Source organism: Oncorhynchus mykiss, chromosome 10 (genome assembly GCF_013265735.2).
Source record: "Oncorhynchus mykiss isolate Arlee chromosome 10, USDA_OmykA_1.1, whole genome shotgun sequence".
NCBI lineage: Eukaryota > Metazoa > Chordata > Actinopteri > Salmoniformes > Salmonidae > Oncorhynchus > Oncorhynchus mykiss.
The window spans coordinates 82,391,914-82,401,509 of record NC_048574.1 but is presented as its reverse complement, the minus strand read 5'-3'; the positions used below and the strand labels follow the sequence as shown (position 1 = coordinate 82,401,509).

Below are 9,596 nucleotides of genomic sequence, written 5' to 3'. Positions count from 1 at the left end.
TGTCTATATCAACAGTTTAACAGGTGGTAGAGAAACATGGAGGAGGAGGTCTACAGCTGTCTATATCAACAGTTTAACAGGAGGTAGAGAAACATGGAGGAGGAGGACATCTACAGCTGTCTATATCAACAGTTTAACAGGTGGTAGAGAAACATGGAGGAGGAGGAGGACGTATACAGCTGTCTATATCAACAGTTTAACAGGTGGTAGAGAAACATGGAGGAGGAGGACATCTACAGCTGTCTATATCAACAGTTTAACAGGTGGTAGAGAAACATGGAGGAGGAAGAGGTCTACAGCTGTCTATATCAACAGTTTAACAGGTGGTAGAGAAACATGGAGGAGGAGGACGTCTACAGCTGTCTATATCAACAGTTTGACAGGTGGTAGAGAAACATGGAGGAGTGGATTATGACACTGGCTCCCGTTCCCCTATCACAGGAGGTTGGTAGCTCCTTAATCCGGGAGGACGGGCTCGTGGTAATGTCCTGAGAGGAATGAGTGGGAAGGTATTTAAACACGTGGCTTCCATTGTTTCCGTTCCAGACATTATGACGATCCGTCCTCCCCCCCCAGCAGCAGTCCTCTATGTCGTACAACACCAGGCCACATCACCACAGATCTCTGGGAAACAGAAAACCTAACCAGAAAACACACAAATAACAGTCTCAGAAAACCATTACAACATTTAATATTCACACATACTTGTGGGCATATGGTGTGTGTGTGTGTGTCTATGCAGGTAGCTGGAACAGTGTGTGTCTGTAACTGTATCAGTGCTCTGATTGGTCAGGCTTGCAGGAACAGTGTGTGTGTTGACCTGTATCAGTGCTCTGATTGGTCAGGCTGCAGGAACAGTGTGTGTGTTGACCTGTATCAGTGCTCTGATTGGTCAGGCTGCAGGAACAGTGTGTGTGTTTACCTGTATCAGTGCTCTGATTGGTCAGGCTTGCAGGAACAGTGTGTGTGTTTACCTGTATCAGTGCTCTGATTGGTCAGGCTGCAGGAATAGTGTGTGTGTTTACCTGTATCAGTGCTCTGATTGGTCAGGCTGCAGGAACAGTGTGTGTGTTTACCTGTATCAGTGCTCTGATTGGTCATGCTGCAGGAACAGTGTGTGTGTTTACCTGTATCAGTGCTCTGATTGGTCAGGCTGCAGGAACAGTGTGTGTTGACCTGTATCAGTGCTCTGATTGGTCAGGCTTGCAGGAACAGTGTGTGTGTTTACCTGTATCAGTGCTCTGATTGGTCAGGCTGCTGGAACAGTGTGTGTGTTTACCAGTATCAGTGCTCTGATTGGTCAGGCTGCAGGAACAGTGTGTGTGTTGACCTGTATCAGTGCTCTGATTGGTCAGGCTTGCAGGAACAGTGTGTGTGTTGACCTGTATCAGTGCTCTGATTGGTCAGGCTGCAGGAACAGTGTGTGTGTTTACCTGTATCAGTGCTCTGATTGGACAGGCTGCAGGAACAGTGTGTGTGTTGACCTGTATCAGTGCTCTGATTGGTCAGGCTGCAGGAACAGTGTATGTGTTTACCTGTATCAGTGCTCTGATTGGTCAGGCTGCAGGAACAGTGTATGTGTTTACCTGTATCAGTGCTCTGATTGGTCAGGCTGCAGGAACAGTGTGTGTGTTGACCTGTATCAGTGCTCTGATTGGACAGGCTGCAGGAACAGTGTGTGTGTTTACCTGTATCAGTGCTCAACCAATACATCAACCAACCAATACATCAACCAACCAACCAATACATCAACCAACCAATACAACCAACCAACCAACCAATACATCAACCAACCAATACATCAACCAACCAATACATCAACCAACCAACCAATACATCAACCAACCAATACAACCAACCAACCAATACATCAACCAACCAATACATCAACCAACCAATACCTCAACCAACCAATACATCAACCAACCAATACATCAACCAATACATCAACCAATACATCAACCAATACATTAACCAATCAACCAATCAATACACCAACCAATACATCAACCAACCAATACATCAACCAATACATTAACCAACCAATACATCAACCAATACATTAATCAATCAACCAATCAATACACCAACCAATACATTAATCAATCCATAATCACAGCATCAGGTATAATCAACTGGCCCCCAGGAGTGTAGTTGTATCCTAGTGGAGGATGCTGGGTGGTGGTATAGGAGTAGAGGATGCTGGGTAGTGGGATAGCAGTAGAGTATGCTGGGTAGTGGGATAGCAGTAGAGGATGCTGGGTAGTGTAGTTCTACCTTAACCAGGATGTATGAGTGGATGATCTTAACCAGGATGTATGAGTGGATGATGCTGGGTAGTGTAGTTCTACCTTAACCAGGATGTATGAGTGGAGGATGCTGGGTAGTTTAGCCACACTCATGTATACGATTGATCACAGAGCCGTGCGACCTCCATAGACAAACATTGGCAGTAGAATGGCCCTTACTGAAGAGCTCAGTGACTTTCAACGTGGCATCGTCATAGGATGCCAGCTTTCCAACAAGTCAGTTTGTCAAATTTCTTCCCTGCTAGAGCTTCCCCCGGTCAACTGTAAGTGCTGTTATTGTGAAGTGGAAATGTCTAGGAGCAACAACGGCTCAGCCGCGAAGTGGTAGGCCACACAAGCTCACAGAACGGGACCGCCGAGTGCTGAAGCGAGTAAAAATCATCTGTCTTCGGTTGCAACACCTCACTACCGAGTTCCAAACTGCCTCTGGAAGCAACACTCACTACCGAGTTCCAAACTGCCTCTGGAAGCAACCCCTCACTACCGAGTTCCAAACTGCCTCTGGAAGCAACACTCACTACAGAGTTCCAAACTGCCTCTGGAAGCAACCCCTCACTACAGAGTTCCAAAGTGCCTCTGGAAGCAACACTCACTACACAGTTCCAAACTGCCTCTGGAAGCAACCCCTCACTACAGAGTTCCAAACTGCCTCTGGAAGCAACCCCTCACTACCGAGTTCCAAACTGCCTCTGGAAGCAACACTCACTACAGAGTTCCAAACTGCCTCTGGAAGCAACACTCACTACCGAGTTCCAAACTGCCTCTGGAAGCAACACTCACTACAGAGTTCCAAACTGCCTCTGGAAGCAACACTCACTACAGAGTTCCAAACTGCCTCTGGAAGCAACCCCTCACTACAGAGTTCCAAACTGCCTCTGGAAGCAACACTCACTACAGAGTTCCAAACTGCCTCTGGAAGCAACACTCACTACAGAGTTCCAAACTGCCTCTGGAAGCAACCCCTCACTACAGAGTTCCAAACTGCCTCTGGAAGCAACACTCACTACAGAGTTCCAAACTGCCTCTGGAAGCAACCCCTCACTACAGAGTTCCAAACTGCCTCTGGAAGCAACCCCTCACTACAGAGTTCCAAACTGCCTCTGGAAGCAACACTCACTACAGAGTTCCAAACTGCCTCTGGAAGCAACCCCTCACTACAGAGTTCCAAACTGCCTCTGGAAGCAACACTCACTACAGAGTTCCAAACTGCCTCTGGAAGCAACCCCTCACTACAGAGTTCCAAACTGCCTCTGGAAGCAACCCCTCACTACAGAGTTCCAAACTGCCTCTGGAAGCAACGTCAGCACAAGAACTGTTTGTCGGGAGATTCATGATATTGGGTAGTGTAGTGGTAGAGCAGTAGAGGATGCTGGCTAGTGTAGTGGTAGAGCAGTAGAGGATGCTGGCTAGTGTAGTGGTATAGCAGTAGAGGATGCTGGGTGGTGGGATAGCAGTAGAGGATACTGGGTAGTGTAGTGGTATAGCATTAGAGGATGCTGGGTAGTGTAGTGGTATAGCAGTAGAGGATGCTGGGTAGTGTAGTGGTATAGCAGTAGAGGATGCTGGCTAGTGTAGTGGTAGAGCAGTAGAGGATGCTGGCTAGTGTAGTGGTAGAGCAGTAGAGGATACTGGGTAGTGTAGTGGTATAGCAGTAGAGGATGCTGGGTAGTGTAGTGGTATCGCAGTAGAGGATGCTGGGTAGTGTAGTGGTATAGCAGTAGAGGATGCTGGGTAGTGTAGTTCTACCTTAACCAGGATGTATGAGTGGAGGATCATGAGGTTGGTGTTCATCTCAGCAGGGATTCTGATCTTCTGTGTCTGCAGCTCAGTGTACATACTGAACAGCAGTACGTACTCTGCTGCTACTCTCTGTTTATCTTTTACTCTGCTGCTACTCTCTGTTTATTATCTATGCATAGTCACTTTACCTGTACATGTACATATTACCTCAATTACCTCGACTAACCGGTGCCCCCCTCATTGACTCTGTACCGGTACCACCTGTATATATCGCTACTGTTATCTGACTGCTGCTCTCCTTAACTATTTGTCATTTTTAGTCTTTACCTACGTATTTTTGGCTTAACACATATTTTTCTTGAAATTGTTGGTTAAGGGCTTGTAAAGTCAGCATTTCACTGTCAGGTCCACTACACCTGTTGTTTTTGACGCATGTGACAAATATCATTTGATTTAATTATAAAGTCCCCAGTAACCCAGAGGCACATACTTCCCCCAGAAGCATCTCAGAACTTCTCACATCCTGTTTAGCCACCTTGCTGGGAAGAAAAACAAAAAATGAACAGCATTCCCAAAACCTGCTCCCAACAACCCTTCCTCCTCCTCCTCCTTCCACCCCTCCCTCCTCCTCCTCCCACCACCCATCCCTCCTCCTCCTCCCACCACCCCTCCCTCCTCCTCCTTCCACCACCCCTCCCTCCTCCTCCTTCCACCACCCCTCCTCCCTCCTCCTCCTCCCACCACCCATCCCTCCTCCTCCTCCCACCACCCCTCCCTCCTCCTCCTTCCACCACCCCTCCCTCCTCCTCCTTCCACCACCCCTCCTCCCTCCTCCTCCTCCCACCACCCCTCCTCCCTCTCCTTCCACCACTTCATGGGCTCCACCCCTCCATCCTCCTCCTCCTCCTCCTTCCACCACTTCATGGGCTCCACCCCTCCCTCCTCCTTCCACCACCCCTCCCTCCTCCTCCTCCTTCCACCACTTCATGGGCTCCACCCCTCCCTCCTCCTCCTCCTCCCACCACCCCTCCCTCCTCCCTCTCCTTGCACCACTTCATGGGCTCCACCCCTCCCTCCTCCTCCTCCTCCTTCCACCACTTCATGGGCTCCACCTCTCCCTCCTCCTCCTCCTCCTTCCACCACTTCATGGGCTCCACCCCTCCCTCCTCCCTCCTCCTCCTCCTCCTCCCACCACCCCTCTCTCCTCCTCATCCTCCTCCTCCCTCCTCCTCCTCCTTCCACCACTTCAAGGGCTCCACCCCTCCCTCCTCCTCCTCCCACCACCCCTCCCTCCTCCTCCTCCTCCTCCTCCCTCCTCCTCCTCCTCCTCCTCCTCCTCCTCCTCCTCCCACCACTTCATGGGCTCCACCCCTCCCTCCTCCTCCTCCTCCTCCTCCTCCCACCACCCCTCCCTCCTCCTCCTCCTCCTCCTCCTCTTCCTTCCACCACTTCATGGGCTCCACCCCTCCCTCCTCCTCCTCCTCCTTCCACCACCCCTCCCTCCTCCTCCTCCTTCCACCACTTCATGGGCTCCACCCCACCCTCCTCCTCCTCCTCCTCCTCCCACCACCCCTCCCTCCTCCTCCTCCTCCTCCTCCTCCTCCTCCTCCTCCCTCTTCCTCCTCCTCCTCCTCCTTCCACCACTTCATGGGCTCCACCCCTCCCTCCTCCTCCTTCCACCACCCCTCCCTCCTCCTCCTCCTTCCACCACCCCTCCTTCCTCCTCCTCCTTCCACCACTTCATGGGCTCCACCCCTCCCTCCTCCTCCTCCTCCTTCCACCACCCCTCCCTCCTCCTCCTCCTCCTTCCACCACCCCTCCTTCCTCCTCCTCCTTCCACCACTTCATGGGCTCCACCCCTCCCTCCTCCTCCTCCTCCTTCCACCACCCCTCCCTCCTCCTACTCCTCCTTCCACCACTTCATGGGCTCCACCCCTCCCTCCTCCTCCTCCCACCACCCCTCCCTCCTCCTCCTCCTCCTCCTCCTCCTTCCTCCTCCTCCTCCTTCTTCCACCACTTCATGGGCTCCACCCCTCCCTCCTCCTCCTCCCTCCACCCCTCCCTCCTCCTCCTCCTCCTTCCACCACTTCATGGGCTCCACCCCTCCCTCCTCCTCCTCCCACCACCCCTCCCTCCTCATCCTCCTCCCTCCTCCTCCTTCCACCACTTCATGGGCTCCACCCCTCCCTCCTCCTCCTCCTTCCACCACCCCTCCCTCCTCCTACTTCTCCTTCCACCACCCCTCCCTCCTCCTCCTCCTCCTTCCACCACTTCATGGGCTCCACCCCTCCCTCCTCCTCCTTCCACCACCCCTCCCTCCTCCTCCTCCTTCCACCACTCCTCCTTCCACCACTTCATCCTCTCCGCTACAGTTCTGCCCTCTCTGACTCTGGTCCCTGTCTCCAGTCCAACGTCTTGTCATCCTGCTACTCTGTCCTGGATTCCCCACTCTACTACTCCCTTGGATTTCCCTACAGACCTGCTTATCCTGTCCCAACCCCTCTCACTCTAGTCTCAGCCTCCGCACCTGGTTCCCTGCAACCCGCCCGAGCTTCCCCTGACCTGCACTCCACCCCCCCCCCCTGTGTTTCAATAAATACCTTGGTTACTTCATCCCAGCCTCCTCGTCTGAGAATGCTCTTGGGTTCCCCTGTTCCACTCCGCGTAACACACCGGATGTGTACCAAGCTCACTAAAAGTGGCAGTAATAAAGCCTCTCTTGAAAAAGCCAAACCTTGATCCAGTTTTTTAAATATTTTCTAGAGTCACTGACGTGATCTTCCTGTCCAGGTTTGGTGCCCCCCTTGGGTTCGTGCCGTGGGGGATATCTTCATGGGCTATACTCGGTCATGTCTCAGGGTAGTAAGTTGGTGGTTTGAAGATATCTTTTTAGTGGGTGGGGTTATATCCTAGTACTTCTCCTGTCCTATTTGGCGTCCTGTGTGAATTTAAGTGTGCTCTCTCTAATTCTCTCTTTCTTTCTCTCTCTCGGAGAACCTGAGCCCTAGGCCCATGCCTCAGGACTACCTGGCCTGATGACTCCTCGTTGTCCCCAGTCCACCTGGTCGTGCTGCTGCTCCAGTTTCAACTGTTCTGCCTGCGGCTATGGAACCCTGACCTGTTCACTGGACGTGCTATTTGACATTTACTCCTGATGTGCTGACTTGCTGCACCCTCGATAACCACTGTGATCATTATTATCTGACCCTGCTGGTCATCTATGAACATTTGAACATCTTGGCCATGTTATGTTATAATCTCCACCCGGCACAGCCAAAAGAGGACTGGCCACCCCTCATAGCCTGGTTTCTTCCTGGGTTCCGGCCTTTCTAGGGAGTTTTTCCTAGCCACCGTGCTTCTACACCTGCATTGCTTGCTTTTTGGGGGTTTTAGGCATCGTTTCTGTACAGCACTTTGAGATATCAGCTGATGTAAGAAGGGCTTTATAAATACATTTGATTGATTGAATGGTGGACAGGTTTGACCGCTAGGTTCTATGGGTATTATGACACCTCCACTGTTGTGCTCCATGGAACAGATACAAAGATGAGTCCTCTATCCATCTCTATGGAATATATTCATTGTTAACTTTGTGATATTTCAGACAGTCAAACTCCTCCACAAGAGCAAAAATATATTTAATATTCATATTTTTTTACATCGTCGACATGAATTAATTCATGGAAAACAAGCTTCAATGCAGATATGTAGAGTACATAAGTTAAAATAACAGGTGGTAGAGAAACATGGAGGAGGAGGACATCTACAGCTGTCTATATCAACAGTTTAACAGGAGGTAGAGAAACAAGGAGGAGGAGGAGGTCTACAGCTGTCTATATCAACAGTTTAACAGGTGGTAGAGAAACATGGAGGAGGAGGAGGAGGTTTACAGCTGTCTATATCAACAGTTTAACAGGAGGTAGAGAAACATGGAGGAGGAGGAGGACGTCTACAGCTGTCTATATCAACAGTGACAGGTGGTAGAGAAACATGGAGGAGGAGGACGTCTACAGCTGTCTATATCAACAGTTTAACAGGTGGTAGAGAAACATGGAGGAGGAGGAGGTCTACAGCTGTCTATATCAACAGTTTAACAGGAGGTAGAGAAACATGGAGGAGGAGGACGCCTACAGCTGTCTATATCAACAGTTTAACAGGTGGTAGAGAAACATGGAGGAGGAGGAGGTCTACAGCTGTCTATATCAACAGTTTAACAGGTGGTAGAGAAACATGGAGGAGGAGGACGTCTACAGCTGTCTATATCAACAGTTTAACAGGTGGTAGAGAAACATGGAGGAGGAGGACGTCTACAGCTGTCTATATCAACAGTTTGACAGGTGGTAGAGAAACATGGAGGAGGACGTCTATATCAACAGTTTAACAGGTGGTAGAGAAACATGGAGGAGGAGGAGGTCTACAGCTGTCTATATCAACAGTTTAACAGGTGGTAGAGAAACATGGAGGAGGAGGACGCCTACAGCTGTCTATATCAACAGTTTAACAGGTGGTAGAGAAACATGGAGGAGGAGGTCTACAGCTGTCTATATCAACAGTTTGACAGGTGGTAGAGAAACATGGAGGAGGAGGAGGACGTCTACAGCTGTCTATATCAACAGTTTAACAGGTGGTAGAGAAACATGGAGGAGGAGGAGGTCTACAGCTGTCTATATCAACAGTTTAACAGGTGGTAGAGAAACATGGAGGAGGAGGAGGTCTACAGCTGTCTATATCAACAGTTTGACAGGTGGTAGAGAAACATGGAGGAGGAGGAGGTCTACAGCTGTCTATATCAACAGTTTGACAGGTGGTAGAGAAACATGGAGGAGGAAGAGGTCTACAGCTGTCTATATCAACAGTTTGACAGGTGGAAGAGAAACATGGAGGAGGAGGAGGTCTACAGCTGTCTATATCAACAGTTTAACAGGTGGTAGAGAAACATGGAGGAGGAGGAGGACGTCTACAGCTGTCTATATCAACAGTTTAACAGGTGGTAGAGAAACATGGAGGAGGAGGACGTCTACAGCTGTCTATATCAACAGTTTAACAGGTGGTAGAGAAACATGGAGGAGGAGGAGGACGTCTACAGCTGTCTATATCAACAGTTTAACAGGTGGTAGAGAAACATGGAGGAGGAGGAGGACGTCTACAGCTGTCTATATCAACAGTTTAACAGGTGGTAGAGAAACATGGAGGAGGAGGAGGACGTCTACAGCTGTCTATATCAACAGTTTAACAGGTGGTAGAGAAACATGGAGGAGGAGGAGGTCTACAGCTGTCTATATCAACAGTTTAACAGGTGGTAGAGAAACATGGAGGAGGAGGAGGACGTCTACAGCTGTCTATATCAACAGTTTGACAGGTGGCAGAGAAACATGGAGGAGGAGGACATCTACAGCTGTCTATATCAACAGTTTAACAGGTGGTAGAGAAACATGGAGGAGGAGGAGGACGTCTACAGCTGTCTATATCAACAGTTTAACAGGTGGTAGAGAAACATGGCGGAGGAGGACGTCTACAGCTGTCTATATCAACAGTTTAACAGGTGGT

At 50.1% G+C, this 9,596-nt stretch overlaps 1 protein-coding gene across 3 annotated transcripts in view; it reads right to left on the bottom strand.

The window, feature by feature from the left end:
* Positions 1 to 269: 269 nt before the first annotated feature.
* LOC118936828 (WD repeat-containing protein 19-like) overlaps positions 270 to 9,596 on the bottom strand; it is an 84,520-nt gene continuing 75,193 nt past the window's right edge. Inside the window, exon 38 of one of the 3 annotated variants that reach the window (XM_036934225.1) lies at positions 270 to 640. The gene's annotated coding sequence lies outside the window, so the exon portion shown is untranslated. Of the gene's footprint in view, positions 641 to 9,228 lie in introns of those variants that run through there. The other 2 variants (XM_036934226.1, XM_036934223.1) reach the window with 2 other exon arrangements.